Here is a 13505-nt window from a genome sequence, read left to right on the forward strand (position 1 = left end):
ATGAAGTCCAAGCTTGGACAAGGCAGGAATCGGCGCAATAGTGGCAAGGGCAGGAGGGAGATTCAGGAAAGAAGATTCTTTAACGTGCTTTGTTTCAGAATAAACCATTGGGCCTGATGAATATCAGTGATAGCAAATACACCAATTAAATTATCCTTAATCCCAACTTTGTAATGGACTCGTTATCCCTCATTGCAAGTAGCCAAACTGACTTGATGAAACTCTAGTTAACCCTCTGCTATTGGATGACAACCTGTACAAAAAAGGTCTAAAATGGCTTATGACTATTATCATTATTGCTAAATGAGTACAAATGCTTCAATGGAAGTTATAAATAAATAAGAATACACAGCAATACTTGCTGTATATGTTCACACTAGAGAAGAAACAAGCTATACTCTAAGCTAGAACCACAACTCAGGCCATCTTGGAATAGAATACCTGTTGAAAGTTTAGCAGACTGTACAAGAAAGTGAAATTATAAGCCAATTTCACTCCCTAACATAGACACCAAAAATGTAATAGTACTAAATCAAATCTAGCAGTATGTTTATAAAAGTATGATCAAGTAAAATTTCTCCCAAGAATGTAAGCATGGCTTAATAATAGAAGACATGTGAATTTAATTTAACACATAAATCAATTAAAGGAAAAAAAATAAAATGACATCTCAGCAGATGCAGAGAAAGCATTCAGTAAAATTGTACCCTCCTTATTAATAAAAATATTATCAAACTAGGTATAGAGGGGAACTTGCTCAACCAAGTTAAGGCTATCTACAAAAACCTATAGCAAACATCCTTTTAAATGGTGAGATATTAGAAGCATTCTCTACAAAGTCAGGAAAAAGACAAGGATGCCTGCTAACACTGTTTCTATTCGATATTTATTGGAGTCTCTAGCCAATAAAAGAAGACAAGAACTAAATATTGAAAAGGAAGAAATAAAATGGCTCTTATTTGCAGACAAAGATTTTAAACACAGAAAATCCTAGAGACTCTATTCATAAACTTTTAGAACTAATAAGTAAGCTTCACAGTGTTGCTGGAGAGAAGATTAGTGCAAATTCAATAACATTTGTATGCACCGATAATAAGCTGGTAATAATAAGGAAATGCAATAATAAAACATATTCCATTCACACGAGTAGCAATAAAATTCATGAGATATCCAAGAATAAGTCTAACAAAGGAGTTGAGAGAGATAAATTATGAAAGCTTATTGGAGAACATAAAAGAGCAACTGAATGGAAAAACAAGGCATGTTCAATCAGGGAAGACTCAATACCATGGAGATGTGAACTCTTCCCCAAATGAATCTATAAACAGGGAATTTCAATTCGAAATCTCAGCGGCTTTTTGTTTTTGTGTGTGGGTAGGCCTAAAGTGGTATATTTAGTTTTGTATTCCATAACACATAGATACAAAAAAATCTGTTTCAGTTTTTTGCTGTAAATTAGTACACTTGCTCTCATCTCCACATTTCAGGACTGCAAACATCTTCATACCTTCTAAAAGAGGTATGAGCAAGACTGTTACATACGAGTCATTCATAACAGCCACAGAAGTGTAGAGTTTTAAGCAACTTTCCAACAAGGCAATGAGTTGTCCTGGGCATGAAACTGGGAGGAATCTTGTTCAACATTTCCATCAGTCAGCCAAAGCAGGAAGTGCTCAGTAGATGCTTCCATGTTCTGAGACGTGAAAAGTTGAGGAAATCAAAATCTTGCCTGAGGAAGATTTCATAAAAATAAATGAGTTTTTAGGAATGAGGAAGATAAGCTAGCAAAGAAGGTATAGATGAGGACTTACAGGGAAGAAAAAATTCCAAAATAATTCCAAACCACAGTAAAGGTAGTCAGGGATGGGGTCTTGGAATGCATCAGGAATAGGGTCCTTTAATAGCTTGAAGACATCAGTCAGCATCACCATTTCAACAGGCAACTTAAATATCAAAATCCACAGTGTGGTTACTCCTTAAAGTGGCAGTATGCCATTGAAATGCTAATATCTTCAACTACTTGATAACACATCTCCCAAGGGAAAAATCTAAACAGAAACTGGTAGAAATGGCTGAACATGAGAATTATGTAGATTCTAACCCTTTCATCAAAAATAAAAGTGACAGGAAAAGAAGGCTGCAAAACATAGGGGATGTCCTTTAGAAATGTGATATTAGCAAAAATGAGAGTGCTCCTGGAGGGGTGGAGTTGAAGAACAACCAATGATAGACTGTGCCAAATGATGAGACCTGTAAAGTGCCGGTACATCTCAGGACACAAACCCAGCAACAGGTGAGCTAAGCCTCGCTGTCACTCTGCTCTTTGGACCAGATCTGCCATTAGGTCATTGAACACTGTAACATAGCTCAGAACTTGGGATAAAACAAGTCTTTTCCTTCCTTGTCAGTCTTTCTTCCCTCCAACTCATCCAAAATACCATTTTTTTTAATTAAGATTGTGATAGTTAACAACCTTGTGAAATTACAGTTGTACATCATTATTAGTCATGTTGTAGGTACACCACTTCACCCCTACTGCCCTCCCCCCACCCCTCCTTTCCCCTGGTAACCACCGATCAGTTCTCTTTGTCTATATTTTAACTACCACCTATGAGTGGAGTCATACAGAGTTCGTCTTTCTCTGTCTGGCTTATTTCACTCAGCATAATACCCTCAAGGTCTATCCATGTTGTTGTGAATGGGACCAACATACCATTTTTTCACACTGATCTTCCACATTGTTTAGGAAATGCCTTCCCTCTGCCAAAAATGAATAACAAGTTACTTAGTAGGACATTCGGGTCATTCATGGTCTCATCTCAGTTCCTCTGCAATCTTACTTCTTAACACATTCCTAAGCCAAACCAACTTGAGGCTGCAAGCAGCTTGGCTGTTGGCTGTTTCATGATTTCCCTTGATAACCTAAGCACGTGCGTGAACCTTTAGGAGTACAAAGTGGAGAGTCCCACAGGATTATTTAATCTCTCATTTTGTATTTGAGAAACAGATCCAGAGAGGTAAAGGGACTTGCTAGTTAGTGGCAGGGACAAGACTAGATCCAAATTTCTTTACTTTGTCCCTTTCCACTAAGTCAGCCCACCAACCAACCCAAAAGAATGAATGAATATCCAAAACAAATTGTTGGAATTTAAAAACCAAGCTAAGGAAAAATAAATAAATAAACAGCGAAGTAAGTATTTTCATTTGAGATCAATGCAAAACAAAATTTGGAAGATGCAAATATTTTCTCTTGATCAAGAAGGACTTTACTGGGGCCAGCCAATGGCATAGTGGTTAAGTTCACGCTCACCACATCAGCTGTGGCACAGGGTTCACAGGTTCAGATCCTGGGCGTGGACCTAGAAGCCACACTGTGGCGGCATCCTACATAAAATGGAGGAAGATTGGCAACAGACGTTAGCTCAGGGCCAATCTTCCTCATAAAAAAAAAAAGGACTTTATTACTAAATAGCTCAAGGTCACACCCTACTATATGCAGCACATGAGAATAATTTAGAAAATCATTTTTCCTCTGACACAGAAAATTTTGTGAAAAGTTTTGTGATGGCAAAAAAGTATATTGGACTTAATAAATACAAATGGCTTTTTTATTTTGTAACATGAGTCCTTAAAATGCTCTTTGGCCAAACTGTATCTTAGCATTGGACCCCATATTACAAAATGTTTATCACTCAAACAAAGGCAGCATGTTGTTAACCTTTTCAAAGAAAAGTTCCTGGTGTATAAATGGTCTACTTTTCCATCTTTCAAACTGTCCCCAATCCATGTATTTTTCACGTTAATATCGCCTGGTGTTACATCTCCCCACTGCAGTTCACCTCCATCCAAACCAGCTCACCCAACTCATTTGCTGATTCACACTCATTTCTCTCTCCTGTGAATCCAGCACATCTGCTGCCTGTACCACACAGGCGTTCATCACACGTAATCGTGGCTTGTTATTTATCTTATGAGTGCATTCTATCTTCCTTATTAATAACTACTGTTTAATGAGAGGTTACAATAAATAGCAAGTGCTCAATAAGTGAGGTGAGCATAGAATTTGTCATTCAAACCAGGGCCCTTTTGAGAGTAGAGGGGAGTGCTATTTATAATCACACTGGGACAACAGGTGTAAACCAGGGCTGTCCCTGACAAACTGGGACATATGGCCACCCTATCAATAAGTGATAGTGTGGCAGACATTGTAAGCTGGCTCACTCAATATCTTTATTCTCTTCTCCCTTCCTTGCCTTCTTCTGCTATAGAAACCGGAAAACCCAATTTCTCTTTCTCCCTCACAGCTTGGGTTCGCCAGGAGACACAGTTCTGACCAACGAGAGCTTAGTGAGGAGTTTCTGATAACTGGTGCTTCCTGATAAAATGGGATAATTACAAGTAGCACAGCTCCTTTCTCCTTCTTCCTATGTGGACCTTGTCTGGCAGTGTAGTAGGCATCTAAAGACCATGAAGTGATAAATATGAGAGCACAAGGAAGGACAGCAGAGCAGAAAGATAGGAACAAACTGGGTCTCTGATGGCAGCTAAAACAATGCTATCAACTGCCTTTGGCAATATATGAATTGTGTCCCCCTCCTCATATGTTGAAGCTCCGACCCCCACTGTGATGGTATTTGGAGAGGGGGTTTAGGTTTAGATGAGGTCATGAGTTTGGGGCTCTCAGGATGGGATTACTGTCTTTATGGGAGAGATGAGAGAGCTCTCTCTCTCTCTTTCTCTCTCTGCCATGTGAGGACAGCAAGCGAGTGGTTATCTATAAGCCAGGAAGAGCTCTCATCAGAACCAGACCATGCTGGCATGCTGATCTCATACTGCCAGCCCCCAGAACTGTGAGAAAATTAATTTCTGAGGTTTAAGCCTCTCCGTCTATTGTATATTGTTACAGCAGCCTGAACTGACCAATACTCCCATCTAGACCTCTTCTGCTGCAAGAAAATAAACTTCTTTTAACTAAGTAGAAAAGTTCTTTCACTACTTGCAGCCAAAAGCATTCTTAACTTAGAATAGCTGTCATTATTTTGTTCCATTTAGTTTATACATATTTTCTTTAATCCTGATGACAGCCCTGAAAGGTGCCTACAGTTATCCTCATTTTTCAGACTAAGTAACTAAACTTCAGAAGGATTTGGTAACTTGTCCAAAGTTGTGCAGGCAATAAATATCAGTCTGATTTCTAGCCCAGGCCCGCCGGGCCTCAGAGCCCATGCTTCACACACGACAGATGCAGCTGCTTCACCTGGTCTCATAAGTGGAGTTGCACTGTCACAGGCAATCCCCTCTGAGCAGATGTTGCTACAAAGGAAGAGGATGAGAAGAGATTGTCCTTCCCTACTTTTTTGCCCTCACTCCCACCCTAAGCAATGTGAGGTGGCTACCTTCTCATTCTACTGCAAAATAATCCTCCAATGTCAAGATGAAATGCCCAGCTCAGCAAACATTATTTTTAAGTGACTGCCTACTTTATGCCAGTGGTCTAAGGTGTTCCTCAAGAGCCATGTAGACATGACTAAATTATCAGTAAGTGGAGCATAGTAGATACATAAACAGATAATTGAAATACAACGTACAAAGCCCTAGGTTAGAGACGTGCACAGGAGAGTGGTACCCAGAAAACACCTCGGGTATCGTGAACATTCAGGGAAAACTTCCTGACCTCGGGTATCGTGAACATTCGGGGAAAACTTCCTGAAGGAGAGGAGGCCTGAAGGAATTTGCTCATGTGATTGAGCAAGTACTAAGATAAGGAAATGTAGTTCAGGGAAACAGAAAGTAAAATGTGAGGTTTTTAATATACCACTGAATTTGGGGTAATATAAAGGCTGGGAAAATCTGTACCTCGTTGTCTTCTACAGGAGCTCAAGATCTGGTGCTGCTAATCATGTCCGAGGGGTATTTATCTAAACTAGAAGCTCAGAAAAATTTAAAAGGCTTAAAAAAAATCTTCATGGTTAAATATGATCAGAGTGTATTTTATTAGCCAGCAATGGAACTAATATTCTGTATCTGAATCTTGGGCTCTTTTGTGACGGGCAACTTTCACCAAATAATCTACCCATGAACAAAAAGGTTTAAGTCACCCATTTGCAACTCTCATTGAGTATTCTAGTAACGAGACAAACAGGTTTAAGCCAAGAGTCTACTTACTTAGCACTGCTATATAGTAACCTTTAAAAATGTGGTATCTGGGGTGAGCCCCGTGGCCAAGTGGTTAAGTTTGCACGCTCTGCTTCTGCAGCCCAGGGTTCGAATCCTGGGCGCAGACATGGCACTGCTCATCAGACCACGCTGAGGCAGCATCCCACATACCACAACTAGAAGGACCCATGACTAAAAATACACAACTATGTACCGGGGGACTTTGGGAGAAAAAGGAAAAATAGAGTCTTAAAAAAAAAAAAGTGTTGCGTCTTGTTTTCAATAGATATTGACCAACTCAATTCTCTTAGAACTTTGGTAAATCTTTTTGACTTTTCTTGGCAGACAAGAGTCACCAAACCACACAGAGTGGTTCTCACTTGGATGTGATGTGCTGTACAGAGAGAGTGACTCTTAAGGAAGCATGGGTTTGGGCAAGACAGAAGTACTCCTCTTCACCTTCTAAATCACCTTCTAAATCTCTCCATCCAAGCTGGCCACCCAGCCCACACTCCTCTGAAGAGCTTCTCTGTTTCTGGGGAAGACAATAATTCGCTAACACCGCAACATGACAGAATACAAACCCACTAACACAAATTTGTCTCAGTGTTACACACAGTGCCCTCAAGGGGCATGAATCTTCACTGGAGCTGCTCAAGGCTTAATTCCAAAACCCTGAAAACATTGCTAAGTGGCTGTTTCTGGTCACCTGTTCCGTGTGAATGAAGCAGACTGATGACTGTCATGTATTGCGGAAGCGCCAAACCGGGCGAGGTTCCCAGGAGATTGGGGAGATCAAAGCAGGCCGGCTGCCAGGAGGTGTCTGCACACAGAGCCTTCTCACTGGCTTCCCAGCCTCACCTAATCTCTGAGGTTCCAAGGGAAAACCAAAACATCAAACCCACATTTGGCTTCTGCTGTGCAGGTGGGGAGACGTGCATCTCCAGGCTTGGTGGCCCCGCTGAGTCATGCCGCACTGTTCCCATTCTGGTTCTCCCTCACGCCTCCCCCATACTCCTCCATCATCTTTTCACAAGCATTGCCTCATTCTGTTGTAATCCACACTTCCCAGGTGCATCTCTAGAGTGCTTTTACTGTATAGAGAAAGAAAACACCTGTCCTAGTTGGAGGGGGGCTTCTCAAATTCCCAGTGAGAGGACTTCTCTTCAAGCTGTCCCAAACCCTAAGGGTCCAGAAGGAGGTACTGGCTTCCCAGTTAATTAGTACTTATTAAGAACCTAATTTGTAAGGTTCTGTGTTAGGATCAATACAGAAAACAAATATGCCATACAGAAGAATAGTGACTATTCAATAGCATGGAGAAAAGCTCAAAATATAAAGATAAGTGGAAAAAGCAACAAATAAAACTGTATGTGCAATATCTCCATTTTCTTGCTTTGTTTTTAACTACCAAAAAGCAACCTTCTGAAATGTTAACCATGGTCATCTCTCTTGCTGGGATTACAGATAAGATTAAAGATAGAATTATAGATGATTATTTCTTTCATTTTAACATTTATTTCTGTAATTTTGACAATAATATTAGCAACAATGACTTTTTTTTTTGAGGAAGATTAGCTCTGAGCTAACTGCGGCCAATCCTCCTCTTTTTGCTGAGGAAGACTGGTCCTGAGCTAACATCCATGCCCATCTTCCTCTACTTTATATGTGGGACGCCTACCATAGCATGGCGTGCCAAGCAGTGCCATGTCCACACCCAGGATCCGAACCTGCGAGCCCCCGGCCGCTGAAGCGGAACGTGCACACTTAACCGCTGCACTACTGGCCAGCCCTAGTAATGACATTTATTGTGTGTCAGGCACCTTCTAAGAGCTTTACATGAATCAATCAACTAATTTAATTCTCACAACAATCCTAGAAAGTAGGTGCTATTTTTATGCCCAAGACAGTTGAGGCACAAAGAGATCAAACTACGAGCCCAAGGTCACATAGTAGGAGAGTTGCAGAGCCAGGATTCAAACTCAGCAAGCTATGTCCAGAATTAAGACTTAACCCCTATTTCTTGCTACCTCTGGAATATGTACTCTTTCATAATACATATTTTATAATATGCTTTATAACAAAAAAATTATATTTCTTTATGATAAGCAGGCCTACTTATCATCAATTCCCCAGAAACACAGGACACAAGTTTTTTGAGCCCACTAGGTAGATGAACATCATCCATAGAAAGCGAATCCATACTTAGTGAAATTTCATAAAACATGAGAGGATCCTACAAGATTCTGGGGAGAAAAAATAGATTTCATGACAAGAATCAAGAAACAGAACGGCATTGAACTTTCAGCAACACTGGAAGCTAAAAACAATGAATCAGCCTTCAGAAATATGCAGGAATTAATTTTCAGCCTAGAAGCCCATAGCCAGGCAAACCATCAATTAAGTATGAGAGTAAAATAAAGACATTTTCTGACATGCAAGGTCTCAAAAATTTACTTCCCTTAATCCTTTCTTAAGAAGCTACCAAAGGGGATGCTCCATAAAATGAAAGAGGAAAACAAGAGAACAGAGAGAAAGGGAATCTGCACAGAAGGGAAGTGAGGGGAAATCTCAGAATGCTGGAGTGTGTCAGGGCTGGAAACGAACTCGTTTAGACTGGGGAACTGACGGCTCCATTTTGGAGAGCTGGGAAGGAACTAACTTGTCTGATGCATTTCACTGTGCAGAAAATACCAGGGAGAAGTGTTTTACAGAGCCATTATAACATTTGGGAAGAAATGGCGATAGGTTCTTAAAAATTAAACAAATGAAAAAATAATTATTTTCTCAAAAAAGTTGTACAGAAAAAGAAATACAATCATAGTTCACAATCTGGCTCTGCAGTGATCAATTATTACATAGTCGTGATAATGCAAACTCAATGTTGATTTAACTAAAATTGTGATATTTAACCAAACTTATGAGAGGCAGCGTAGGACAGAACTTTCCACTGAGGTGCCAGCCCTCGTGCCCTGCACTCCTCCTCACCAGCACAAGACTTTAGCCCCTCACTCTTCCTCCCCATTCCCCTGTGTAAAATCCAGATTACCCAAACAAAGGCCCCTAATCTGCAAGGACCACTCCTCCTTCTTCCAAGAGCCATCCTTGACCAACTATTGCTGAACGTAGCTGAACTTTGACTGTTCTGGCTAAAGTCCTAGGAAACACTGAGCCTGTCTCCCCCAAGCCGGATGCTCTTAGGAGCTTTCCCACGCCTGGCATTTTGAAATAAAGGGTTATGCTAATGGTGCTCTGGCTGATTTGCTTCCACCAACTGTGCTGCAAAAATGGAGGAAGGGAAGTTGGAGGGTGTGGAGTCAGAGAGCTATATCCTCCCCTATAATAAGAGAAAACACATAGATTCTGTCTAAAATGGATAAATGAAGGACCAGCCACATAAATGAATTATTTGGAAATAGTGAGGTAACTGATCAAACAGCGAAGAGCGGAGAGTGCTTGTATCCAAGAAGGGGGACTGCTGTTTTTGTTAGAATCTTTTAACATGCTCTAATTCATAAAATTAGATGAATGCACTATTTCAATAACAACTGAAGCAATTTTTTAAAAGTAAAAACTTGCAATTTCAAGTTAAAAAATTGCAGTTAAAAAATTGCAATTTTTTTTTTTACTTTAAATTGCAATGGTATAATCAAGTGTGTCTATAAATTATCCCAAGTAAATGATCTCAACAAATGGAGATGTAGAACGCTTTGTTGATGGCTTCAGGGTTGAGAAGAAGCAGCTCCAGTGGGCCGCTAGTTTGGCAGAGCTGGAGGAGATAGAGGTCTCAGCCCGTACCACTGCAACAGGAGGCCCTGAGCCACAGAGCCCTTCCGTCAGCCACTCAGACCCCCTAGAGATTCTCTAAGTCAGAGGATTTTGCTAAATGCGATACCTGGGGCTTTCTGGAAAAGCATCAAGCTCTCTGTTCTCCGTAGAAGATGAACATAGAGTTCTTTTTAGCTTCCTGTTCTCCAACTTTTTTTTTCTACGCAACTCTTTATACTCAACTTTTTCTCTTTTACTCCCTTTTCCTTAATCTGTGAGTTTTCTCCTCACTTAAGACTCTTTTTCTCTCTAGTTTTATTTTTCTCTCTAATCTTAAATTCTTCCTACCATCCCCACTCTGTCTCTCTTCTCACTTCGATTTTCTCTAAGTCTTGGCTGATACTCATGTATTTTTGTCTCTTAATTTTCCAAGTGGTTAGCTGAAAGGACTTGAGTGTTCTGAACACAACTTGCCCATCTGTAAAACTGGCTAATATTCCTTGGGATGCTGTATAACAATGGTTGAGCTATCTTTGAAGTGCTGGAGAGGAAGCAATTTAAGAACTGGGACCCACCCAATTAAAATTGTGGTTTATTGTCTTCGTAAGTAGTTTGAATATTTTCTTCTTCTCTTAAAATTTATAACTTCAATTCTGGAGAACTTTTTCTAGAATGACAATAAGAAATGACAACAATAGAATGAAACTAATTCCATAAACAGTTTGTCCTTTCAACAACTGAAAGAAAATCAGCCAATGAATTCAAGCTGTTTGGTTCCTAGAGAAGCACTGTAAGGAGAGTCAAAGAATGAAATTGGATTTCACACTTATATTTTAATTTTTTAAGTTTCTCAGTATGAAACAATATATTTGGCTGAAAACATTAACCTACTGAGACAAAAATCTTTTCATCTTTTAAAACTGTAAGTCTAGGGACTTTCAAATTTTCCAATCATATGCTGTCAATGTGTAAAATTGATTTATAGGATTCATGCTCAGGAATGGTGGATGTGTAAAGAACTATGGTTCTTTAAAGACACGAACATTTGCTAATGAAAGTATTTGAATGGCGCCACTTTCTTAACTGAAAACCTAAGGCTAAACCAAGTGCATACAGGGCTCTATGACCTATCTGTAGTTATTACTGGGAAATTTAGATTTCATACAAACCTGCCTTTATTTTAAATGCAGTTTAGTTATTAGAAAAAAGCACACACCTCAAACTAAGTATCCAAGCCACATTTTTTCCTAACACAGAAGGAGGCCTCTCTGAAGGTTTTTCCAGGCTTACCGCTTAACAGCGGTCAAGCCAAAAATAAACCCTTGAGGGCTTTGCTAGGCAAATTCAACAGCACACAAAACACCAGTCCATGGCGAGCTGGACTGAGCTTTTTCCCCATTAGCCTCTTTCTGGGACCCCCACCCACATTCTCCCTTCTCTTAATTAGAAAGCTAATTAGGATTCCAAATTTAAATGCTAAATGGGGAGAGAGAGCTGGTCGCAGGCCAGGGTTCCTTTAACATCAAACACTCTCCTCCTGCCTCCTCCAGCACACTGAGCTGTGGGAAGAGAGCTGGGCCAGCAGGGCTGATGGGCTGGAGGGCAGCGTTTACCGTCAGTTGTCTGAGAGGGAAGATCCGTTTCACAAATTGCAAACTCTGAAAATATAAAATTAAAAAAAAAAAGTGCCTTGGGCTCTTAGTACTTTAAGGAAAAGAAACAAGTATCTTACAAGCTCAATTATTATTACCATGGTGACATGAGGGGACATGAAGAGATCTCTTCAAAAACAGTTCCTGGTTCGAGCCAGGCAGCGTCTCAACAGCGCAGGGCGACTTCTTCCGTTACCATGGCAACCAAAATTAGAAGTGCTTTTGCAACACTAACAGAAACCATCTTTTGAAGCGCTTGGGTGAATCACATTGAATACCGATGATGCAAGCTTGAGTGATACATATTTTCAAACATTAAAAAAAACACGACATTGCCATAAACAAATACTCGTTTTAGATTCCTCTTTGAAATCTTAACTTGGAATAGATTTTTTAGGGCTGGTTTTGTTTGTTTCCCTTTTGGATTCCCGCGGCCTCGCGTGCAAACGAGACTTGTTTAATTTCCAAACTTGTCTAAGTTTCACGGGTAAGAGCTTAGAATGTGGTTCATTCGCTCTCTTTTTGAGATGGGATGAGGAATGGGGTGGGGGAGGGTGGGTCTAACAGAAAGCCTGCTTGTCTCCCAAACTCAGGAGGACGAAAACAGGGTGGGGGTAGGGGAGAGACAGGCAGGGAGGGAGGGAGACAAGAGAAGAAAAAAGTGCAGATGGCTGAATCCTCGCTGCCCTTACTCGGGCTCATAGCATTTTTATCTGTTGCCTTGACCTCTCCATCTGCCCAGATGTTGTGTCAGGCACCCAAAAGCTGACCAGAAATGGCATCTGAAAGACGCTGTTGCGATCCTTTCCTGTCGTGTCGCCGAGTCCAGGGGCTCCTAATCTTCCTGAAGGGACCTCCGGAAGAGGAGTCGAGGTTTTGCTCCCTTGTACAGTCTTTCAAAAGAAGCACCTTTCTTTGGGGGGTGTCGTGGTGTGGGGTGTGGTGGGAGATTTCATGCCCCGGGCCACAGCCGTCGCCGTCAGTCCCCTCCACTGCCTGCCCGGGTCACGCGCGTCCTCAGCCGTTGTTACAAACTCTCCAGACTTGGGCTCGCGCCTTGGGGCTCCGCTCCCGCGCACCCGGTGCGCGCCCTGCGAGGCGCCGAGCAGCCCCCTCGGCTCACGTGTGGGCGCGCGCTCGGACACGGGTGCCGGCAGCAGACCCGGCTGGGGGACCACGCGCACGGACGCCTGGGCGCCGCGCATCCCTGTGCCTGGCCCACACGCGCGAGCACACCCTCGCACCAGCTCGGACGCCCTCTCCTCTCGCGCGCATGGGCCTGGGATGGGGACGCCCCCGAGGAGTGCCGACCCTTCTCCTGACCGCAGTTCACCGCCGGAGAGTTGGGTCTCCCTTCCCTTCTCGGGTCGCGGGGAGGAGAGGCTTCCCTCCTCAGCCACCCAGTCTGCAGCCCGGCGGAGGACAGGGCGGGCGGAGTGGGGGTGCTGGCCGCGAGCCCCGCGGCCCTGGCTTACCTAGGTCGCGAGCCCGGCTCGGGGCTCGGCTGCGGGCGCTCGGGGTGGTGGGCGCTGGAGCGGCGCAGGCGAGCGTGGGTGTCCGGGCGCAGCGGCCGCTCTTGGGAGGCTCCTGCAGCTGTCAGGGGCGCCGACCTGACCGACAGCGGCCCCGGCAAATCCAGCCCGCCAGCGCCGGCCCGGGCTCTGCCGCGGGAACCGAGGCGCCCCGCAGCGTTTCCCGAAGGACCAATCCGGAGCGGGGGGCTGGCCCGGGGGAGGGGGCCCGGGGGCCGATCGGGCACTGGGACTCGGGCCTGGACCTCGTAGGCCAGTTTCTATGGCAGCCAGGAGGGAGGGGCAGGTTGGAGGGGGACGCGCGGCGCGGGGACACCCATCGCAGACGCCTCGAGGAGGGAGATTTGGCCCTGCCGCAGAGAGGACCCCTCCTAGAGCATGGATGGGAAGCAGCGAC

The 13505-nt window shown here is 43.0% G+C and overlaps 1 protein-coding gene across 1 annotated transcript in view; it reads right to left on the minus strand.

Moving 5' to 3' along the window:
* Positions 1-13343, minus strand: part of NIM1K (NIM1 serine/threonine protein kinase) — a 56852-nt gene extending 43509 nt beyond the window's left edge. The window contains exon 1 of the mRNA XM_001498429.5: positions 13052-13343. The gene's annotated coding sequence lies outside the window, so the exon portion shown is untranslated. The remainder of the gene's footprint in view (positions 1-13051) is intronic.
* Positions 13344-13505: the final 162 nt, after the last annotated feature.

The sequence above is a fragment of the Equus caballus genome, chromosome 21 (assembly GCF_041296265.1).
Source record: "Equus caballus isolate H_3958 breed thoroughbred chromosome 21, TB-T2T, whole genome shotgun sequence".
In the NCBI taxonomy this organism is placed as follows: Eukaryota; Metazoa; Chordata; class Mammalia; order Perissodactyla; family Equidae; genus Equus; species Equus caballus.